The sequence below is a fragment of the Lepisma saccharinum genome, chromosome 13 (assembly GCF_977018435.1).
Source record: "Lepisma saccharinum chromosome 13, izLepSacc3.1, whole genome shotgun sequence".
NCBI lineage: Eukaryota > Metazoa > Arthropoda > Insecta > Zygentoma > Lepismatidae > Lepisma > Lepisma saccharinum.
In genome coordinates, this window is record NC_139241.1 from 55,252,037 (window position 1) to 55,276,484 (window position 24,448).

The 24,448-nt window shown below is 38.0% G+C and overlaps 1 protein-coding gene across 1 annotated transcript in view; it reads left to right on the plus strand.

Annotated features, from left to right (window-relative positions):
* LOC145996776 (uncharacterized) overlaps positions 1–24,448 on the plus strand; it is an 86,066-nt gene that overhangs the window by 49,996 nt on the left and 11,622 nt on the right. The gene's annotated exons all lie outside the window — the stretch shown is intronic.

Sequence of the window (24,448 nt, forward strand, 5' to 3'; positions counted from 1 at the left end):
CTTCGCTTGTGGCTTTCACTGTTGCCAACTGTGCTCTATCAAAAGTCACTGTCAGAACTCTTCTTAAGTGAACTTTGGGCACCTAGTGTAATCGGAACGGAGACAACTGGGAGTCGAACACGGCACCCTTTGACTACAAATCGATAGCATTTGTCACTATTGTGTCGGTTAGACTCAAAAGGATGATCTTTTTTCTTGGAAAATTAACACTTGAACACGTGCCACATGTGCCACTTAAAGGTGAATATTTAAGCTGATTGTGGTAATCTTCCTTGTAACTTATTTTTTCGTCTGACTATCACGTGGGAGACCCGGGTTCGATTCCCGGGATGAGCAATGGGTGTGCATAAAACGGCTCCGGGGTTTGTCCAGCCTCCAAATGGGTACCTTGGAGATAACCCTGAAGGATAGGGAGCCTCGAGCGTGGTGCTGATCGCATCACCTGATGATGCATATATGGAACCTCTACCGACACACCCCCCAAGAAGCTCCCATGACTTGCTAAAAGTGCGGAATGCTCTTTTTTCACATTTCTTATTTAACGTCGCTTTCGGCATTCTCGACTAATCACAAACGATGAGGGTGAATGGCCAGCCAGATCTGGACTCGAATCCTTGAACAGCGGGAAAGTACAATCAGCGGCAATAAAGAAGGGACACCTATAAGTATTCGCTTCTCTGCAAGGTGTTATGTGTGTTGCCTAAATCTACTTATCGCCGTAAAGCTAGGCAACACACATAATGCCTTGCACAGAAACGAATACTTCAGGATATAGGTGCACCATTTTTATTGGCAGTGACTGTACATATCCTATGTAAACAGAAGATAAATATAACTACACTTACGTTATTTGTTGTTAACTTTATGTATGGCCTAGGGCATGTCACTGCTAGGAATTCTGGCTAAATCTTGATCAAAATATTGTGAAACGCCCTGTATGTGTCCATTGGCGGGGTCAGATTTTCTAGTTGGGAGTACTGGATACCTTTTAAAGACTTGTTTGCGCCACAACTTCTAATGAAAATATATTTCAATATTCACAATATTATTAGGTGATCCACACAATTATTTATCCTGCCAATCTCAGCGGCGGAGTGGTTAGCACAGCGCGCTACGACCCAAGGGGTCCAGGCTTCGAATCCACGCCTGGCATGGGTGTTATTTGTGAGCGTCTCTTCATCAGTTTTATCTTACCATACTCACCGTCGCGATTAGTCAAAAGTGGCATAAAATCAACGCTAATCAACAAAAATCAATCATTCAAGAAATTATCCATACTGCACAAATCTGCAATCGATATCCATAGGAGGATATCTACAATATCTAGATCAGATCCATAGATATTTATTTGGGTATCTAGTGGACATTCATGAGATATCCAAAGCTGCGTTTCCATGAGATACAAGGACTTATTAGGGGGCTCAGTGTGTCCAACCTCCCCGAAAGATTCACCAAGAACTAAAATTAAATAATGAACATATATTTATTTAGCATTTGGTGTTTAGTTCATGGTTATTTCCGCTGAACTTATTGCAAGGCTAGGATTATATTGGGACCATGACTTTGAATGATAGTAACATAGAAAATTTATGCAGACTACTACTTACAATAATATGTATAAAATATTAATCACGATCTATACTTTTCGTCAACTGGATCTAACATTTCTTTTATTGAATAAATATTCAATTCTTTACATCAATTTCCTTAATTTCGGATGTAAGCTAGATAATGAATACGTGCTGTTATAAACCGTCTATTTACCTACTCATCTAATAAAAATATATCAATTAATATACATATTAATTAGTTAAATATAATTATTTTAATTTATACAATTATTATTAGGAGACACTTGGTTCGTATCGCCCTCAGAAATATATTTCTAGATACGTGCCTGATGTGATATATTATCGTATATATCCATGTTATTAAAAAATGGACATACATGGTTCACCTGGTTTTGGCTCACCCTTGACACCGTTCCCGTATGTGCCCAACACACGTAAAATTTCCTTGCGTCTCTATAAACAAGTAGAGATGGCAACCATGCGAAGCATGTGCTAATGACTAGAGCACGAAGCTTATCTTTCTTAATACCACTTCCTTTGAAGATTTGCCAAGAAGAGATTTCAAATTTCCTCGTATGTAACCTTGAACCCTTTAGGTTCAACTCTTTTGTTTCAACCACAAACAATGTTGCTAACCTCACTTTTATAATCAAGAATTTAGAAACTTTGTGTTTTTTTTACCATTTCATCTCACAACCAGCCAGGGGACACCCCGATGACAATGTAATTCTGCTACCTTGTAATCAAGGGTTCCCGGGTTCGATTACGGATTTGGATTGATTGGATTGATTTGGTGTTTTAAGTCCACTTTATGCACAGTAAGGCTAATCGGGATTGGACCTACAGTTTAAAGTGGGAGCCGAAACACTATGTGTCTTCACCGGGAATCGAACCCGGGATCCCTTGATTACAAGGCGACGACGCTACCACTGCGCCATCGGGGAGGCCCCTGGTTCGATCCCGGAGGAAGCACATTTCACGGTGGTTTCGATCCCACTTTAAACTGTTATCAAGTCACGATTAGCCTTTCTAAGCATAAGAGTGTAATTTTATAACGTATAGCTCATATATCATAACTGAAATGACAAACGACAACTGCCATGCCTTGAATTGACGTTTTAAAATGTTCATTAAAGTGTGACTGATCGCACACTTCTCAAACACCTTTCTTGGCCAAGCCCCGCCCTTCGTCTTCTGAAGTCAGCGCTAAATGTATTCGTTGTTAGGTTAGGCATGTTAGCTTTAGAGCTTTTAGCATTAATACACTTCAATTTTTGTGACGTCACAAGTCGAATGGCTAGGCTTGACTTTAAAAAGTGGCTTTAGAATTGTACCATACGTTAGATCCGCCCAGACACATCAACAGCATATCTTCGGACAGTGGCGTATTAACTGTGTGTGCACAGGAGTACATTGAACCCCCGCAAAATTTTGGGTAGGGTACAGAACGCCCGTAAATAATTTGATCAGAATTGTGCCTTTTGTACAGTCATGGACATTTCTGACTTGTAACGATTCCATTGAAAGTTAATGGGATTGTAAAAATCCAGAAGTATGAGTAACTGTGCTCCCCTTTCTAAAATAATTTGACAGACACAAGATACTGCTGATCACATAATAGTTTTTTTCAATAACTAAACGTTAGAAGTTTCTCTTGTTTATATAACTCTCTATTCAATGGAAGCAAAACAACCATGAACCTTAATTTCATTTTTGTTAATTATTTGCAATTAGTACCACAATCTGTGTCAATTGATGCATCAAAATTGAAAGCTTGTTATTTTTTAAATGATCTTCTCTGATCTTTCAAATTGATGCATTTTAGTGCATTACATGGAAGTTCATCTGATAAAAATACCCATTTATACATTTTTATGTGTATTTTGGCACACTGAAAAGTGCATAATTTGCAGTTTATGCACGTTGATGTGTTATTGAAGTCCAAATATATGTGTCAATGGACACGTTTTGAGTTCTCTGTGTTGGCGTAACTCCTGTGAAGAAAAAGGATTTCTTCAGCTGGAACAATCGATTCATAGGTGGCAACACTTACAGGCAGGATCGACCCTTGGCAGTAAGGAACTCTGATTGGCATCATCTTGCCAACTGACTCTCGAAGCAGCACCACTGACAGAACTCGGAGTGCTCGGACCCTACGTTGACATCTACTATAGGAACGATCCAAGGCCATGTGTGTTTTTCCTTGTATGTGAGCTTTGACAGTTGTCTCCTTGGGATCTGAATTATTTAATCCCTCCTCGGGTCATTCTTCCTCTTTTTCTCAGCTAGTGATACATAGCGTATCTGCTTGGAGGAAAAAGGATTCTTTCAGCTGGAATAATCTTCATCCCACACGGTTGTAACTTGTGACCATATCGGTTCGGATATTGATCACGTAAAAATCTTTGAAAAATGGCCTTTAAAATGACAACAAAAATCCTGTAAAATAACATAAAATCTTTGAAAAATGACCCAAAAATTCGTACAAAACTCAATCTGCTTATTGAAAATAGTATATATATTCCAAGACAAACAATGTAACAATTGCTTCTTCATCTTGGTGTGTTGTACGGACTGTGAATAAGAAACTCGACAATGTTGCATTTCGCGATTAAACACAGAGTAAGTACAAGTAGAGAGGCAGCACTTCATTCCTACGCGTCAGCAAAAATTCGATGCGACTGGTGTTATGTTACATCCGGTCGTAGCGGTGTACGAGCGATTTTATTGTTGAGTCAGCAGAACGTGTCTGATCACGTTGAAGGCATCGGAAGCGGTGGGGGAGGGGGGTCAATGGATTTGTCACGTTGTTTTTTGATGTATGCTAACCTAACACGTGCGTATGTTTGTGTGTGTGTGTGTGTGTGTGTGTTTGTGTGTTTGTGGAGGAAATGCGCGCGCAACCATTGCGTATGATGCAAACACATGAAGAAATGATTTAAAGATGGCGCCGAATTTTGCTGTACCCCGAAAGCTTAGCGGCTAAGGTTATTGCTCTGTAAAACAAGAGGCGTCGAGGGTTCGATTCCTGGTAGAGTCAATATTGATTGATTGATAGATTGATTTAGTTTTTTTAAGTCCATTTTATGCACGGTAAAACTAATCAGGATTGGACCTACAGTTGAAAAGTGGTGATTCGGACCACTATGTGCCTCCACCGAGTATCGAACCTGGGACCCTTTGATTACAAGGCGACGATGTCAATATTGAATGGTCTCGATTAGCCTGTGTGTACATAAAGCCAACAAAATGGTTGAGTTCGAAAATCGAGTTGGGTTAGTGGTTAATGTTGTCACCTGGCAATGAAGAGGTCGCGGGTTCGATTCTCTAGGTAGTTAAATTAGGCCAATTGTTTAGTCCCGCCATTATAGGTCCCCGATTAGTCCATCTGTGCATAAATAGTGTTTGAATAAAATCAATATGGCGGCCTTGGGTTAGTGGTTAATGTTGTCGCCTGGTAATGAAGAGGTCGCGGGTTCGATTTTCTAGGTAGTTAAATGAGGCCAATTGTTTTGTCCCGCCATTATAGGTCCCGATAAGTCCATCTGTGTATAAATAGTGTTTGAATAAAATCAATATGGCGGCCTTGGGTTAGTGGTTAATGTTGTCGCCTGGTAATGAAGAGGTCGCGGGTTCGATTTTCTAGGTAGTTAAATGAGGCCAATTGTTTTGTCCCGCCATTATAGGTCCCGATTAGTCCATCTGTGCATAAATAGTATTTGAATAAAATTAATGTGGCGGCCGCGTTTTGTGTTCAGCGGCGGCGGCGGCGGCGGCGGCGGCGCGGCGCGGAGCGCGGGGCGGAGCGGCGCGGCGCGGGGGGTGTTTTTTATTCCGCGAGATGTTTTAACCAAGTGGTTGAGGGTTCGATTCCCAATGGTGAAAATTGTACATTCAATTGTATTTGTTTAAAAGTTCCGATTAGCTTTTTTGTGCACAAAGAGAAAATGAACTAATTGGAAATAGGATGTTTATGCTGTAATGAAAAGGTCCCGGGGTTCGATTCACAATGTCAAATTGGCTGATAATGATGTTGTTTTTTTTTTTAAAAAAAAGAAGTGTGTTGAGTCCCCATTAGTATTTATGCAGGAACAGATATTAAAAATCAAAACAAAATGCCTTTTGATTACAACGCAAAGATAAATTAGAATCTGTTGTTTTGCTGTGTGGGGCCCCAGTACCGATTAGCTTAAATGCATAAAGAGTAGGTAAAATAAGCAAGATGGTAAAAAAAAAAAGGTAAAGTTCTCCCCTGTACATAGCACCACGCCATGAAGGCGTATAGGGGGTGTGGGGGTAACGCCCCACACTTTCTTGATCCGGTCGTGAGTGGGAGTGATGTGATCAGCATCACGCCCCTGACCGCCTTTACCCCCCAGGGTTTCCCCCAGGTACCCATGTTATTCGACGCTGGGTGGGCGCCGGGGCCGCTACCATCGTTAGAAAAGTTCCCGGATTTGAACCGGCCGGGGATCGAACCCGGGACCTTTAGCATGGTAGTCAGACGCGTTACCGACTGAGCCACCGCGGCCACCAAATAAGCAAGATGGCCGTCACTATTGTTTTGTGATCAAAGAGGAGTCACAGGTTCGATGCAATCAAAGGAGGCAACATTCTATGTTTCAATTCCATGTAAAAGTCTAAAGTTATGTTTCGATTATCCTCAATGCATAAAGAGGAATTAAACAAAAAAACAAGCAAAATGGCGACAGATGTGATAAAAGAAAAATTGAATTAGTTTTTTTATAGTGACAAGAAAAAATAGCGAATCACTGTTAGAAATAGAATGAAAATAAAGATACTTGCCTTTGCGTGTCCAGCGCTGTGCAGAAAAGCTCTCATGCTTTATCTCCGACAAGTCCACAATACACAACTTTTTTTTATTGTATAGTTAATTATTAATGTTGTTACAGATTCTTACCAGTGTGAAGAAAAGCTCTCATGCTTTATCTCCGACAAGCCCACAATACACAATTTTTCATTATATAGTTAATTATTAATGTTGTTACTAACACCGATTTTTACCAGTGTGAAGAAAAGCTCTCATGCTTTATCTTCGACAAGTCCACAATACACACTTTTTCATTATATAGTTAATTATTAATGTTGTTATTAACGATTGTTACCAGTAAAAATATAAACCATGAGGATTTTTAAAGGGGTGATAAGTGAAAAAAAAAGCCAAGACATATATTTTATCCCTGTTTATTACCAATATTTACAAAATTCAAAAGAGCCGCACACACACACACATACATATGTAAAATGTTTATATTGTGTCACCAGTTTATCAGCATGTTATTTAACAAGTTTTTATTCTTCAAGTTTGTTCACTCACCCACATAAGGAATTGTGTCACTATCATATCCATTTTCTGCTGCAACCACTGAATTAAAATGTTTCACTATTTTTTCCACAAGCATGTTCTCGCAAAAAAACAAACACTTCTTTGGAAAGTCTTTTTCCGTCGATGTTTTGTATAGACAAAGGCTCAGGTTTTGTACATCCATGTAGATGGGAAAGCACAAACTTCTCCTTATTACATGCATGGACAGGGGAAATATCTGTGCAACCGAAACATTGTTCGCGAAGGTCGAGAATGCAAGATTCCACACAGTTTCCAAAATATGATTTCAGATACGGCGACACTGTTTCACACATAACTTTCGCATGCTCGATGCACACAAATATGTTCATAAAGTTCCGCCACGAACTTTCTGCGATGAACACTATCTCCAGGGAACCGTAAGCTGGTTTTTTCCTTATAATGATCTGACGGCGATTGTACAGTGTGGTTATCAGCAATTCATGTTGCTCACTTAGTGGGTAGGAAACACGAGGCTGCTCACCTGGAATAGCGATGTAATTGTCGATTACTGGAAACAATTCCTGAAGAGCGTGCCACTCCTGCAACTGTAGTTCAACACCGGCCGCCCCGCTTCTGTGTAGCCTGACCACAGGTTGGAAATCCAGATGAGAGGAAAGTCCGATTGAGATAACCTTTGTTTTCGAAGCATTCAAATAGTAGACGTGATCAAATAATATCGACTGGCGTATAAGACTAGTTACTTGTTTTTGTTCTTCAGGTAAATGCTGATCGCTCTCTTTCTGAAGAACCCCCTTGAAATTAGTGTACGGTTGAAATCTTTTTTTCGGCGGCATCGAAATAGAGGATTCCATGACTAAGAACTGCGAGATACTGCATGTCGCAGCGTGCAGGTATACATTTGAAGAAATGCGTGGGTGTGTTTTTGAGACTCATGCGCGCGTAGCAAACCAAGCATGTGCTGGACAAAAAAGGTGGAGGGGGGCGGGGCCTTACAAAGATCAATGGTGAGAGAAAAATCAGCAGAATATCATAAACGTCATATTGAGGAAATATTGCATAACAAATATTAATTAATTTAATTAAAGCATCAACCGCATTGTCGATCTGAAATTAGGTTTATTGACAGGGGGAAAAATGGAAAATATCGACGATGTTCTAGTATTGGATTGTTTCTGTATTTCCATCGGTATAATCCTCCACCACATTTGAAGCATACTGTTTTATCCTCTTTTTGAATGTAAAATAATCCTGCTTCGGACAGAGCTTCTACAAACGGGAATTCTTTTGATTGCCAGTTTCTGAAAGAGGACAATCTAGCATTGAAAGATCCCATCTCTGGATATTGCGTCATTGTTCTGTAAAGACACAAAACAAGATAAAGATTATAAGTAAGCTGTTGTAAACTGTAACGCTACAAAATTATTAATATACTATTAGGACTATATGTAATTTGTATAAAATTTCAAACAGTATTTACTGTCAATATTTTCTAGTATACGTACCGAGTATTATAAATTTAATTTACGAGTCAGCAAATAAGTTGTTATAATATTGTCTTTTTTTATCGGTACTGGGAATAAAATTTGAAATTTATGCATGGGTTTACCAGAGGCTCTATGGAATAAATACAGAAAACAGTAATGCCCACAGTACACAGACCCCTAACTTTGTATCTGATGAGTGTTGTACGTATAGAATTTAGAGTTACTTTCCAAAAATCGCAAATGGTTATGCACATGTGGAGGTTTTCCGTAACTATCAAAAAATTCCCCCCGGGAGTTACTGTCTATGTAAATTGCTACCCAGTGCTTCCCGGGTCTATCTTTGGGGTCTGTATTTACAATCAACGCTGCTGGTAGTTCCACATGTACAGGTAATTCATTAGCTGCGAAAACCCCCACATGATGATTGTCAAAGGCTCTATTTGATATTAACCCGTGAAGCAAATTTAAAGTCGACAGCATTGCTGGACACTAAATAGTAATATTGTGCAACTCACCTTTTTATACTTCAATGTAGACGGTACACGTCACAGTAGATTCCAGAACCAATTTGATCTGGACCACCAAGCTGTTTATCGTTGTTGAAACAATGGAGAGCTATCTAACACAACGCTGATGCTCGAAATATGTAGGCGGGTTTTACAAACGCGCATGCGTACAGTGTTAATGCTATCTGGCATTTGTTGTGCTGTTGTAAAGAGAATTTTGTACTATAAGAAAATTGTCTGTATGTATGTTTGTGTATATATATATATATATATATATATATATATATATATATATATATATATATATATACACACAGACACACACATATTTATTTATTGATGAAGTGTATATATATATATATATAATACAATACAATATAATATATGTAATTTGAAGATACAACATATCAGTAAAATCTAACAACTAGAAAAATATTCATAACATTCGATTTTTATATTATATGTAATTTAAAACATTCATCACAGTTTGAGAAATGGAGTGCTTGTGGAAACACCCGTTCTCTGCAATATTGGCTGGTCCATCAGGATGCGGAAAGACATATTTTGTGAAGCATTTTCTCCAGTGTTTACCCCAAATGGTAAGTGTAAAATTCAACAATATTTTGGTGTGCTACGGGGAATGGCAATCTGCATACAATGATTTCCCTGGTTTTGTACAATTTCGGGAAGGAATGCCTAATATTGACCAATTTGTGCCAAATTCTGGACCTCATCTTATTATTATCGATGATCAGATGAGGGAATGCGATCAAAGAGTCACAGATTTATTCACAAAAGGGTGTCATCATCGTGATATTAGTCTTTTCTTTATCACTCAAAATCTATTCCATCAGGGAAAAGGGAATAGGGATATATCTTTAAATAGTCATTATATTGTATGCTTCAAAAATCCAAGAGACAGAGCCCAAATTAATTATTTATCTAGACAAGTATACCCGGAGAATCCAAATTTTATAACAGATGCATATTACAATGCCACCGCTGAACCCCATGGATATTTGCTGTTTGATCTGAAGCAGAACACTCCGGAAGAAGTACGTTTTCGGTCGCGGATATTTCCCGACGATGATATCAATTATGTATATATTCCTACAAAAAAAGCAAGCATAATCACTAGTCGTTTATTCTGTCATCATGGCTCCAAGAGTGAAACACGCTAAAGTGGTCCAAGTTTTGTCGGATGCTAAACCAGCTCTTCGCACAGCGATATTACAAGCTGCTGATTCTTCCTTAGTTAATTCAATCTGTGAGTGTTGTTGCAATGTTCTAAAAGGGAATGTTCCTTTTTCAACACCTCAGAAAACAAGATTGAGCCGGTACAAGAAGGTGATACTTAATCTCTCTGCCAAAGGACGCTCTACAAAGCAGAAGAAACAGATACTAGTGCAACACGGAGGATTTCTACCTGCGTTATTAGCCCCTTTAATAGGAGGTGTGTTATCAAGTTTATTTAAGTGAAAAAAAATCTGAACATGGAGCATGCCAAAAAAATGGTTATAATACCTCAAGAATTTATGGATAACATAAGACATCCTGTTATGTCTGCACCGTCTACATCCTTATCGCAATTGGATCAGGATATGCAAGTAATTTTGAATCTCAAAGGTCTTTCGGATGATGAAAAATGGAATCGTTACAGCATTGTGCTCCAAAAATTTCTGTCTATTACTCGAAAACAAAGAGAACCTGTGTCGCTACCGATTACAGAATCTACTGAGAAGTTGACTGATATGAAAGAAGAAATTCTAGCTGCTACACCTAGCATGTATCGTAGAAAAGCCGAACTGTTGTATGAACGTCTTTTACATAATAGTAATATTGATTGGGATAAATATGGGGCAGTTTTTATTAACAATAATAAAATTGAAGGCTCAAATATTGTCGATCTTGTATCGGATATAATTCGACCACGAAAAACAAGCAATCCTGTTGGATGGCAACTGTTCAATAGAGCTCTGGCGTTATCTAATATTCCTCAAGAATATATTGGAAACCCCCGGAGACAGGAGTTTATTCAACAGATTGTTTTTGGCAACCCCGGACGCCATGTTCCGCTGTCCGGAGCTAACCAAGAAGAGGCACAAGAATTAACAGAAGCAGAAGAAGAAGAAGAAAAGGAACCAATGTCTTTTGTATCATCATTTCCAGGGCATAAACGTAAACGTACTGTTCCAGTTTGGTCAAGATACAAACCATGAGCGAAAAAATATTAGAGAATATCTGGTACAATCCATCTCATCCAGCATCCTATTCTACAGCTTCAACACTATGGAAAGCTGTAAAAAAAATCCATACCATTGTCAACAATCAAACATTGGTTGACAAAGCAAACTGGATACACTTTGCATAGACCTGTAAAGCGTCGATTTCCGAGAAACTTTTATTTTGTGCATAATATCGATGACCAATGGCAGGCTGACTTGAATGACATGCAGAGTTTGCGGAATCACAACAAAGGGTACAGATATATACTCACAGTTATCGATATTTTTAGCAGGCATGCTTGGGCTGTCCCTGTAAAAAATAAAACTGGTGTATGTATAAAAAAGGCTTTCCAGCAAATTTTCAAACAAAGCAAAAGAAAACCTTTGAAATTACAAACTGACAAAGGGCATGAGTTTACCAACAGTATTGTGCAGGAATATCTCAAAAAACAAAATGTAATTTATTTTACAACAAAGAATCCTGATATTAAAGCTAGTATTGTTGAAAGATTCAACAGAACTTTAAAGGAACGCATGTGGAAGTATTTTACTAAGCAAAGAACCAGCTGTTATGTTAATGTACTCCCAAAGCTTTTGAAAGCTTATAATCATAAAATTCACTCGAGTATTAAAATGGCACCAGCAGATGTTACTCCTGAGAAGGTTTTGAAAGTATGGCACAATATGTATGACAAAAAACTCCAATCTGATTCATCTCCACTATTGTCATTGAAGATGCCATTCAAAATAGGAGATACAGTGAGAATAACAAAAACCAAAAAACGCTTTGACAAAGGTTACATGGAAAATTGGACAAGAGAAATATTTGTGGTGGAACGTATTTTGAAAAGAAATCCTCAAGTGTATGAATTAAAAGATCTACAAGGACATAAAATCGATGGAACATTTTATACGGAAGAGTTGCAACTGGTCCGCTTACCGGATATGCATGAAATTGATAAAATCCTTGCGACCAAAGTAAAGGAGCCAGTAAAAAGTTGTTAGTTCATTGGAAAGGTTACTCCAGATTATTTGACAGTTGGATTAGCCCATCGTCCTTGGAGTCAAACAGAGAGAGAGAGAGAGAGGCATAAATTTTTGTAGGTATTCTCATCAGTGGTACAAATAACCTTCATAACACATCATGAGAAAAGCAAACGCTTTCTACCTTACTTTGCCTAGTAACAGTTCCATGAAATATTTCCCAAGTAATACTCTAACTAATTACACCACAAAGCTTCAGAACCGTGTGGAGTTGGACACCAACAAATGGGAGATGGCATTGGTAGAAGTGCATTATCCTTATTCAATACTAAACATTACAAGATTTAACAACTATATTCAATATAAATCTATGGATGATGTCAAATGGAACGAACTTCGAATATCCGAAGGCTATTACGCATCTATAAACAGCATTGTTGCAGAAATCAATAAATATTCTGAAACATTAAATTTTAGTCTGCGAAATCATCCTGCGTACAAACATGTGACAGTTGATATATCTACCAAGCAGAGAAACATAAATGTACGATTGTCACCTCAACTGGCACGGATATTAGGTTTTAAACCGACCGATGATCTATCAGAAGTAAAAATTGGTCGCTCGCCTCCAAATGTTGTGAGAGAAATTCCTTCCCAGATGTATATTTACACAGATATTGCGGAATCACATATGGTGGGAGATGCTGTCGCCCCTCTATTACGTATTATAAACATTAATCCTATGGAACATACTTTTGGAAGAGATGGTGTGCAAATTTTCGATTCACCACATTACATCCCAGTGCAGAAACATAATTTCGAACAAATAGAAATTGACTTAAGGGATAGCACTGGTGCACACATCCCATTCTCCTTCGGACTAGTGTGTTTGAAACTTCATTTTAGACGTTGTGGTGAAAAGCTCTGATTATGAATGACCCATATTTTCAATACTACCATCAACAAGCTGGATCTGGTGTGGGTAACATATATTACGGTGCTGCCTATCAAAAAGGACATGGCATTGGAAGTTTTCTTGGAGGACTTTTTCGGTCAGCTTTGCCTCTTATCAAGAAAGGAGCGAAAGCTGTAGGGATAGAAATGTTAAAAACAGGGGTAAATGTGCTAGGTGATGTTGTAGACAAAACACCCCTAAAACAGTCACTACAATCCAGAATTTCGGATGCCAGATCAAATCTTAAAAGAAAAGCTGAAACAAAGCTAAAGGAAATGATAGGTTCAGGTTATCAGGGGCATAAACATTTCAAAAGGTGTCACTCTGCTTCGGGACAGCGAACTGGAAGGACCGCTCAGAGAAAGAAGAGATCCAGTGCCAATACAAACACCAAGAAAACAACCAAACGCAACCGTAAGAAAATTCAAATAACATCAGATATTTTTGATTAGATATGGCGCTAATTAGGGAGAAATCATGTGAGTGTTTTAAAAGTGAATTGGATATTTTCTCGGTAAAACCTACTCAGACAAGCATCTTGGAACACCACACCATCGGATACAAACCTGTTAGTTCTCTGGCAGATAATGCCCCCACCGAGTTTGTAATACCTGGACATGGTGATGATTATATGGATTTAGCACACACAATGTTGAATATAGATGCCAGAATTGTAAAAGCGAATGGTCAGTTATTGCTACCCACAGATAAAACAATTGGGCCTGTCAATGATTTTCTCAATGCAATGTTCAGCGAAGTACAAATCTACTTAAATAACAAACTCATCTCGTTTCCATCTCACATGCACCCATACAGGTCTTATTTTGAAAAAGCACTGAACTATGACATATCTGCAAAATCATCTCATCTCCAAAGTGCATTGTGGTATAAGGATACAGCAGGCGCTTTTGATAACGTTTCGGAAGACAACAAAGGCTTTACAAAACGTAACCAACTAACAAAACAGAGTAAAACATTTGATATGTTTGGTTACTTGCATTCTGATATTTTCAATCAAGAGAAATTTTTGATCAATGGAGTGGAAATGCGAATAAAACTGATTCTTTCGAAAAACACTTTCTGCTTGATGGGATTAGATGACAGTGAAGGCAAAGTGGAAATTCTGGATGCTACACTATATGTGAGAAAAGTATCGGTCAGTTCATCCATCAAACTTAGTCACAATCGCATATTGCAAAAACATACAGCAAAATACCCTCTAACAAGAGTACAACTTAAAGCTGTAACTATTCCAAAAGATATTGTTTCAAAAACAATTGACAATGTGATACTTGGACGTCTTCCGAAACGATTAGTTGTGGGGTTTGTTACCAACGATGCATTCAACGGCACTCTGTCTACGAACCCATTCAATTTTCAACATTTCAATTACAACTTCTTTACTTTATATGTTGATGGAGTCCAAATTCCCGGCAAACCACTTCAACCAGACTTTGAAAACAACAAGTACATAACAGCATATCACACATTATTCTCTGGAACAGAGATACACTATATTAATGAAGGAAACAATATATCGCGTGAGGAATACCCCCAGGGATACGCATTACTTGTTTTCGATATAACACCAGACGCAGCTGCAAGTGCCATATCCCACTGCAGTCTTCAACGGCAAGGGGCTGTTAGCTTGGAAGTACACTTCAAATCGGCTTTGGAATCTACTGTGACTTGTGTTATCTACTCTGAATTTGACGCTCTCATGGAAATTAGTAATCAAAGAGATATTCATTTGGATTAATTGTATAACAAGGTGAGTTGGACAATATTACTATTTAGTGTCCAGCAATGCTGTCGACTTTAAATTTGCTTCACGGGTTAATATCAAATAGAGCCTTTGACAATCATCATGTGGGGGTTTTCGCAGCTAATGAATTACCTGTACATGTGGAACTACCAGCAGCGTTGATTGTAAATACAGACCCCAAAGATAGACCAGGGAAGCACTGGGTAGGAATTTACATAGACAGTAACTCCCGGGGGGAATTTTTTGATAGTTACGGAAAACCTCCACATGTGCATAACCATTTGCGATTTTTGGAAAGTAACTCTAAATTCTATACGTACAACACTCATCAGATACAAAGTTAGGGGTCTGTGTACTGTGGGCATTACTGTTTTCTGTATTTATTCCATAGAGCCTCTGGTAAACCCATGCATAAATTTCAAATTTTATTCCCAGTACCGATAAAAAAAGACAATATTATAACAACTTATTTGCTGACTCGTAAATTAAATTTATAATACTCGGTACGTATACTAGAAAATATTGACAGTAAATACTGTTTGAAATTTTATACAAATTACATATAGTCCTAATAGTATATTAATAATTTTGTAGCGTTACAGTTTACAACAGCTTACTTATAATCTTTATCTTGTTTTGTGTCTTTACAGAACAATGACGCAATATCCAGAGATGGGATCTTTCAATGCTAGATTGTCCTCTTTCAGAAACTGGCAATCAAAAGAATTCCCGTTTGTAGAAGCTCTGTCCGAAGCAGGATTATTTTACATTCAAAAAGAGGATAAAACAGTATGCTTCAAATGTGGTGGAGGATTATACCGATGGAAATACAGAAACAATCCAATACTAGAACATCGTCGATATTTTCCATTTTTCCCCCTGTCAATAAACCTAATTTCAGATCGACAATGCGGTTGATGCTTTAATTAAATTAATTAATATTTGTTATGCAATATTTCCTCAATATGACGTTTATGATATTCTGCTGATTTTTCTCTCACCATTGATCTTTGTAAGGCCCCGCCCCCCTCCACCTTTTTTGTCCAGCACATGCTTGGTTTGCTACGCGCGCATGAGTCTCAAAAACACACCCACGCATTTCTTCAAATGTATACCTGCACGCTGCGACATGCAGTATCTCGCAGTTCTTAGTCATGGAATCCTCTATTTCGATGCCGCCGAAAAAAAGATTTCAACCGTACACTAATTTCAAGGGGGTTCTTCAGAAAGAGAGCGATCAGCATTTACCTGAAGAACAAAAACAAGTAACTAGTCTTATACGCCAGTCGATATTATTTGATCACGTCTACTATTTGAATGCTTCGAAAACAAAGGTTATCTCAATCGGACTTTCCTCTCATCTGGATTTCCAACCTGTGGTCAGGCTACACAGAAGCGGGGCGGCCGGTGTTGAACTACAGTTGCAGGAGTGGCACGCTCTTCAGGAATTGTTTCCAGTAATCGACAATTACATCGCTATTCCAGGTGAGCAGCCTCGTGTTTCCTACCCACTAAGTGAGCAACATGAATTGCTGATAACCACACTGTACAATCGCCGTCAGATCATTATAAGGAAAAAACCAGCTTACGGTTCCCTGGAGATAGTGTTCATCGCAGAAAGTTCGTGGCGGAACTTTATGAACATATTTGTGTGCATCGAGCATGCGAAAGTTATGTGTGAAACAGTGTCGCCGTATCTGAAATCATATTTTGGAAACTGTGTGGAATCTTGCATTCTCGACCTTCGCGAACAATGTTTCGGTTGCACAGATATTTCCCCTGTCCATGCATGTAATAAGGAGAAGTTTGTGCTTTCCCATCTACATGGATGTACAAAACCTGAGCCTTTGTCTATACAAAACATCGACGGAAAAAGACTTTCCAAAGAAGTGTTTGTTTTTTTGCGAGAACATGCTTGTGGAAAAAATAGTGAAACATTTTAATTCAGTGGTTGCAGCAGAAAATGGATATGATAGTGACACAATTCCTTATGTGGGTGAGTGAACAAACTTGAAGAATAAAAACTTGTTAAATAACATGCTGATAAACTGGTGACACAATATAAACATTTTACATATGTATGTGTGTGTGTGTGCGGCTCTTTTGAATTTTGTAAATATTGGTAATAAACAGGGATAAAATATATGTCTTGGCTTTTTTTTTTCACTTATCACCCCTTTAAAAATCCTCATGGTTTATATTTTTACTGGTAACAATCGTTAATAACAACATTAATAATTAACTATATAATGAAAAAGTGTGTATTGTGGACTTGTCGAAGATAAAGCATGAGAGCTTTTCTTCACACTGGTAAAAATCGGTGTTAGTAACAACATTAATAATTAACTATATAATGAAAAATTGTGTATTGTGGGCTTGTCGGAGATAAAGCATGAGAGCTTTTCTTCACACTGGTAAGAATCTGTAACAACATTAATAATTAACTATACAATAAAAAAAAGTTGTGTATTGTGGACTTGTCGGAGATAAAGCATGAGAGCTTTTCTGCACAGCGCTGGACACGCAAAGGCAAGTATCTTTATTTTCATTCTATTTCTAACAGTGATTCGCTATTTTTTCTTGTCACTATAAAAAAACTAATTCAATTTTTCTTTTATCACATCTGTCGCCATTTTGCTTGTTTTTTGTTTAATTCCTCTTTATGCATTGAGGATAATCGAAACATAACTTTAGACTTTTACATGGAATTGAAACATAGAATGTTGCCTCCTTTGATTGCATCGAACCTGTGACTCCTCTTCATTACCAGGCGACAACATTAACCACTAACCCAAGGCCGCCATATTGATTTTATTCAAACACTATTTATACACAGATGGACTTATCGGGACCTATAATGGCGGGACAAAACAATTGGCCTCATTTAACTACCTAGAAAATCGAACCCGCGACCTCTTCATTACCAGGCGACAACATTAACCACTAACCCAAGGCCGCCATATTGATTTTATTCAAACACTATTTATGCACAGATGGACTAATCGGGGACCTATAATGGCGGGACTAAACAATTGGCCTAATTTAACTACCTAGAGAATCGAACCCGCGACCTCTTCATTGCCAGGTGACAACATTAACCACTAACCCAACTCGATTTTCGAACTCAACCATTTTGTTGGCTTTATGTACACACAGGCTAATCGAGACCATTCAATATTGACATCGTCGCCTTGTAATCAAAGGGTCCCAGGTTCGATACTCGGTGGAGGCACATAGTGGTCCGAATCACCACTTTTCAACTGTAGGTCCAATCCTGATTAGTTTTACCGTGCATAAAATGGACTTAAAAAAACTAAATCAATCTATCAATCAATCAATATTGACTCTACCAGGAATCGAACCCTCGACGCCTCTTGTTTTACAGAGCAATAACCTTAGCCGCTAAGCTTTCGGGGTACAGCAAAATTCGGCGCCATCTTTAAATCATTTCTTCATGTGTTTGCTTCATACGCAATGGTTGCGCGCGCATTTCCTCCACAAACACACACACACACACACACACACACACAAACATACGCACGTGTTAGGTTAGCATACATCAAAAAACAACGAGACAAATCCATTGACCCCCCTCCCCCACCGCTTCCGATGCCTTCAACGTGATCAGACACGTTCTGCTGACTCAACAATAAAATCGCTCGTACACCGCTACGACCGGATGTAACATAACACCAGTCGCATCGAATTTTTGCTGACGCGTAGGAATGAAGTGCTGCATCTCTACTTTTGGGAAGGGTACAGAACGCCCGTAAATAATTAGATCAGAATTGTGCCTTTTGTACAGTCATGGACATTTCTGGCTTGTAACGATTCCATTGAAAGTTAATGGGATTGTAAAAATCCAGAAGTATGAGTAACTGTGCTCCCCTTTCTAAAATAATTTGACAGACACAAGATACTGCTGATCACATAATAGTTTTTTTCAATAACTAAACGTTAGAAGTTTCTCTTGTTTATATAACTCTCTATTCAATGGAAGCAAAACAACCATGAGCCTTAATTTCATTTTTGTTAATTATTTGCAATTAGTACCACAATCTGTGTCAATTGATGCATCAAAATTGAAAGCTTGTTATTTTTTAAATGATCTTCTCTGATCTTTCAAATTGATGCATTTTAGTGCATTACATGGAAGTTCATCTGATAAAAATACCCATTTATACATTTTTATGTGTATTTTGGCACACTGAAAAGTGCATAATTTGCAGTTTATGCACGTTGATGTGTTATTGAAGTCCAAATAAATATATTCCAAGATAAACAATGTAACAATTGCTTCTTCATCTTGGTGTGTTGTACGGACTGTGAATAAGAAACTCGACAATGTTGCATTTCGCGATTAAACACAGAGTAAGTACAGCAAGATAACATTCAAATAAAACAGAAATTGTTGAACTTCATGTTTCAGCAAAATGACGCAAAATTTTAAAAAATGACCTAAAATGACGCAAAATTTTAAAAAATGACCTAAAAATGACGCAAAATTTTAAAAAAATGACCTAAAATGACGCAAAATTTTAAGAAATGACCTAAAATGACGCAAAATTTTAACAAATGATCGAAAAATATAAAGTGGTAAAAAAAATGACCAAACAATGACCAAAAAAATTACATTTCTTCAACCTGAGGAGGGTGTTTAGGATTTCTGTACTAGTTAGCAATGTCTACGTTGCACCAGTTAAAAGATGAAATGTCATCAAAATCCGGGCCCTTATCATATTTCATTATTAAGTGGGTGTGTTGGAAAATGATTGATATTGTTTTGCTTCACTCCGTTTCTCTGCCATTTTCAGCTAATCGTAAAGATGAGTGATGATGTGATGAAATTGATGAAGGGGCACAAAGAACACCAATACTAAGGCCGGGATTTGAACCCGGGAACCCTAGCGTTGTAGCGCGCTGATTGTGGACTCAACTGGAGTAAAAGCTGTAGAGGTAACGTCGCTTTCCCGCTGCAACGTTACCAAGCGTACGTCTGTTTTTGTCTGTTGTTTTTATTAGCTTGTTTTTACAGTGTTTTGTGACTTATTTTTCCGTGCTTTGTGTACTATTGCACAACTTTTATCCAGTAACTGCGCTGATCAACTGGTCATGAACGCCCATCGAGATCTATAGGGAAATGCAGCCGACGCATGGGACAAGTGTCTCACTTTGAGAAGTGTGAGAAAAGTTCCTGGCAAGACAGAGGTTCATTTGCAACCATAGACGCAACTTGGTGCGGGCAAGGGGGGAGGGGGCTTGCCCCCCAAATTTTCAGGCTACTAAATTAAAAAGTTAATGATACTTTTGTTAACGTCTTAGGACCTGTGTAGCAAAGTATTGGAGTGTATTTTTATTATGATTGTGCAAATGTAAGCTATTCCGAAAAATAGTTCTGGACGCTATTTTTATGGTATGGGAACTTATTAATTTTGCCCCTCCCCAAGTTAATTAATTTCTTAATAATAGGGAAGACTGTTGAACCTTGTGCATAGTGTACCTTGGAACATTTACTGGTTCTGATTGTTGCTGCCAGGTATACTCCGTCCCAGCTAACTGTAGAGCAGGTAAACGAAAGCAAGTCTCTGCGCGAGTAATGACGTGAGACGCTCCACCAATGAACACGTGAGAGGAATGGGATTGCGTGGAGTGGGGGAAAGCGACTGCCTTCCCAGCAGCATGTACCCCTTCGCTCTGGCCAATAGATTTCCCTCGCTTCTCTGACGCTATGCGCGGCCTTCCTCCACAGTTAGCTTGGACAGGGTATAACAGGCTCAATCTCAACTAAGTTGTAGTGAATGTCGAGAGGTGGCGCTGACAGTAGTTCTAGTTTGTTTTGTCACAAAGCGACGAAATACATTTTTCAGTGCCAAAAGTAAATATTTTATTAGTTGTAATTCGTGATCTAACCAAGAAACGAAATAGTGTTTGTGACAATCATCACGCACAGCGTGTGCTTTATCATCTGGTGGGTAAATACGTATGTAGCTGAGGCAGCCATATTTATTGAAATGTGCGTCCACTTGTACCACGGAACATGTCCATATCGGCATTAATTTCTGAGGCCTTCATTCCCTTGCACCCGAAGTACTTCATCACTGCACGGTGCTCAGTCTTTTCAATTTTGCACTTCACTAACACCTGCTCTGCTGTTCCTGCCTCCTGACACAACACTTCGACCATTCTTACAACTTTTCAAACTGCCCTCGTATTTATAATACTGCTTTATAATGACAAATAAATTTGAGCTTCATTTAAGTTTATTTTACAGACATAGTCCAACCTACATTTTGTATTCCAATGTACAGTGTCTCTCAAAAGTTTTAGGACAACGACATTTTAAACTAGGCAACCCAAATTACGTAAGGTGCTGGTGGGTTGCGTGTAGAGTTAGGCTAAATTTCAGGGTTGCCATATGCACAATATATATTTATGAAATACGCGAAAGGAAAATACAACCAAGTATTATTGTATAAAACTGTAAAAAAAAAAAAATCAGTATTACATTTGTCGCAAATAAGAAATACTTTCTGAAAGAAAGAAAATCGATTTTCTAGTATTTCATAGCTGATGAGTCTACACAAAGGAAAAGAGGAGAGAGGATACGAAAAGGGACAACAAATGAGAGGAGAAAAGAGAGAGCGAAAGGGGAAGAAAAGATAGGACAGATGTGGATAGGAGAAGTAATGAGGAGAAAGGGAAAAGATGCGAGGAGGAATGAGGAAAATGGAGCAAAGAGGAGAAGAGAAGAGGGAAAGAGATGATAGGAGAGGAGAAGAGGGGGTTTGAGAGGAGAGGAGGGGACAAGAAGAGGGGAGTTGAGAGTAGAGTAAAAGAGAGAACATGAGAAGAACGAAAAGAAGAGGAGAAGAGTGCAGTGGGGTCGGAAATCTAAGACAGGAGAGGAATGGAGAAGAATGGGATGGAGACAAGAGGCGAGAACAAGAGGGAAGGCGATATGACATATAAGCACAGGAGAAGAAGGGGAGAGAAGGAGAGGAGAAGGATAGAAGAGAAGAGAAAGGAGACGAGAGGACAGATGAGGTATTTATAGAAAATATCTTCTCAGCGTCAAGAATTGGTGCATTGATCAAAATATCGATATGAAACATTTAATAATATTTTAAAATGAATTGAGGAATGTATTAGATCGGTGCGAAATGCCGTTATTTTCTTAATTCTCCTTTTATTAAACAAGAGCATTGTAACATTATTTGTAACAGCAGTGTAGGGTGGCTACATTGTTCTGCATCTGGAATTTACTAAAAAAAAATGAAACAAATAAATGTATTGACACATGTTCAAACGGATATTTTTACGTATAAGTTCGTGAATTATGATACTCTAACGATAATTGTGTACTGCTTCAAAGACATTGACAAATATTAAAGAAATAACAATTTTTATTTCTGGTAATTTAGGACATACTAATTCTAACCCTTAACCCACTCCAGTTCAATGCAAGGATACCTCCGCAAATATCGAATGAAAAGTTTTCATCATGTGCAATTCTCCATTAAATGTTTGCGCCGATTCGTACTACTTTCGTTCTTTTGTTACAAACAAGTATTCTCTGCACACTACATGTAAGAGGAGAGTTGCATCTACATTACACACTGGTCAGCTCCTCCTAGCTATTCTCAAGAACGAAAGTTTGTAGGGTAGTGGTTACCGTTGTAGATTGTCAACCTGATGGTCGTAGGTTTTAGAGTTTTATACAATAAAACTTGGTTGTATTCCTTTCGCGTATTTCATAAATATATATTGTGCATATGGCAACCCTGAAATTTAGCCTAACTCTACACGCAACCCACCAGCGCCTTACGTAATTTGGGTTGCCTAGTTTAAAATGACGTTGTCCTAAAACTTTTGAGAAACACTGTACAAAAGGGTATGTTTCATGGCACATAACCATGTTCCTTATTAACAGAAGAGTAATTAAAATTATTATTTTCCTTTTTGTATTTTCTTAAGGTCAACCCTTGAACCAGACGGGCTTCACTAGGTGGACGGGTCCTAACCCTGATGACTTTCAGGAAACGAGGACTGTAGCGGCATCGACAGGAACGGCGATCTAAATGACGTTATTTGCACTGTCGACTTTTATTTCATTTGTGAATATGAGCTTTGGTGAACACAGATCGCCAGATTGTTTGTACCTCAGTTAAGAAACAAACTGCACCATTTACACGAAAATCAATATTGAACACAGATGGTTAAATCAATATGTAAATTCTCATTGTATTTTTCATAATATTTTAATACATTTTGTTTATTACTTCCATGTTGTTTCCGTTACCATTCTAGCTACAGAAAACAGGGTCCCAGGTTTGAATCCTGTTGAACAAGTTGGAAGAGGTAACAATATTGTGGGATGCTACCTTCCTATTTAATAAAGAGGAGAAGTCCGGTAGAGAGAGACACACACACAAGAAAAAGAGAAAGGGAATAAAAACGGTTGATAGAAACGGTGGTAGAAATAACAGAATGGGAGACAAAGAAAAATAAATAAAGAAAGAGAGAGATAATGAATAAAAACTGTTGATAGAAACAGTGGTAGACAAACAGAATAGGGGACAGAGGAAAATGAAATATAGAAAGAAAAAAGGGAATAGAGACGCTTGATAGAAACCGTGGTAGGAAAAACAGAATGGGGGACAAAGGAAAAAGAAATGAAGATAGAGAGAGTGAAAAAGGAAGTAAGAAAACAAAAAAAGACAAATAAGCGATGGAGGGAGAAAAAGAGGTACAAGACATAATAACGGAAGTAATAGAGAGAGAAAGGGAGAATATATAAAATAATACAAGCGATAGAGATAACGAAGACAAAATTTAAAAAATCGATGGATAGAAATTGAGAGAAAAAGAGAGATCACAAAAAAATAAGCGAGAGGGAGAGAGACAAAGATAGAGAACTAGGGAAGGACAAAGAATAATACAAAATGAAAGAATCAATACATAAATAAAAGGAAGATAATTAAAGAAGAGATAGAGATAGAGCTTCGATACAAAGGAAGATAGAGGAAGAGAAATTGACAAAATCAGAGAAAACAAAGCGATAAAGAAATAGTCTTCTTTCTCTATTGTAAAAAAAAAGAAAAGTTCATTTCCTGCAAACTCGCGAACTAAAGTGCACAATCATTTGTTCTCTCCTCTCGCTTTCCGTTCTCTCGTGCCTAGAACCTTGCTACTACAGCGCCACAGGGTATTCTTATCTTAGTCAAGCTGTAAGAGAACAATTTTTCTCTTCGAGGAAATGAAGTGTTCCCACTGATGAACCGTAGACTATAAGTTCTTCATTTCAAGATACAATTTTTGTTCTGTACCTTCTTTCACCACGTCTAAGGGAAATGGTTGAAATTTAGCGCCGAAACTAATATTCAATTTAGAAAAAAAATCCAAGTTTAGGATTTTTTTTAGTAGGGAAGTAATGTAATATGAGAGTTATATTTTGGGGGAAGTGGCATATATGTCCAAAGTTTTATCAGAATATATTTGATTTCTGTTACTGGTTTCCTCTGAGTTTTGAGAATGCCGGGCTGAAATTTATTTTTCAAAATTAGGGCCACTATATCTTTGGTGGGGGACCTAATAAAAATATGACATTTACAACATAAATAATACTTTAT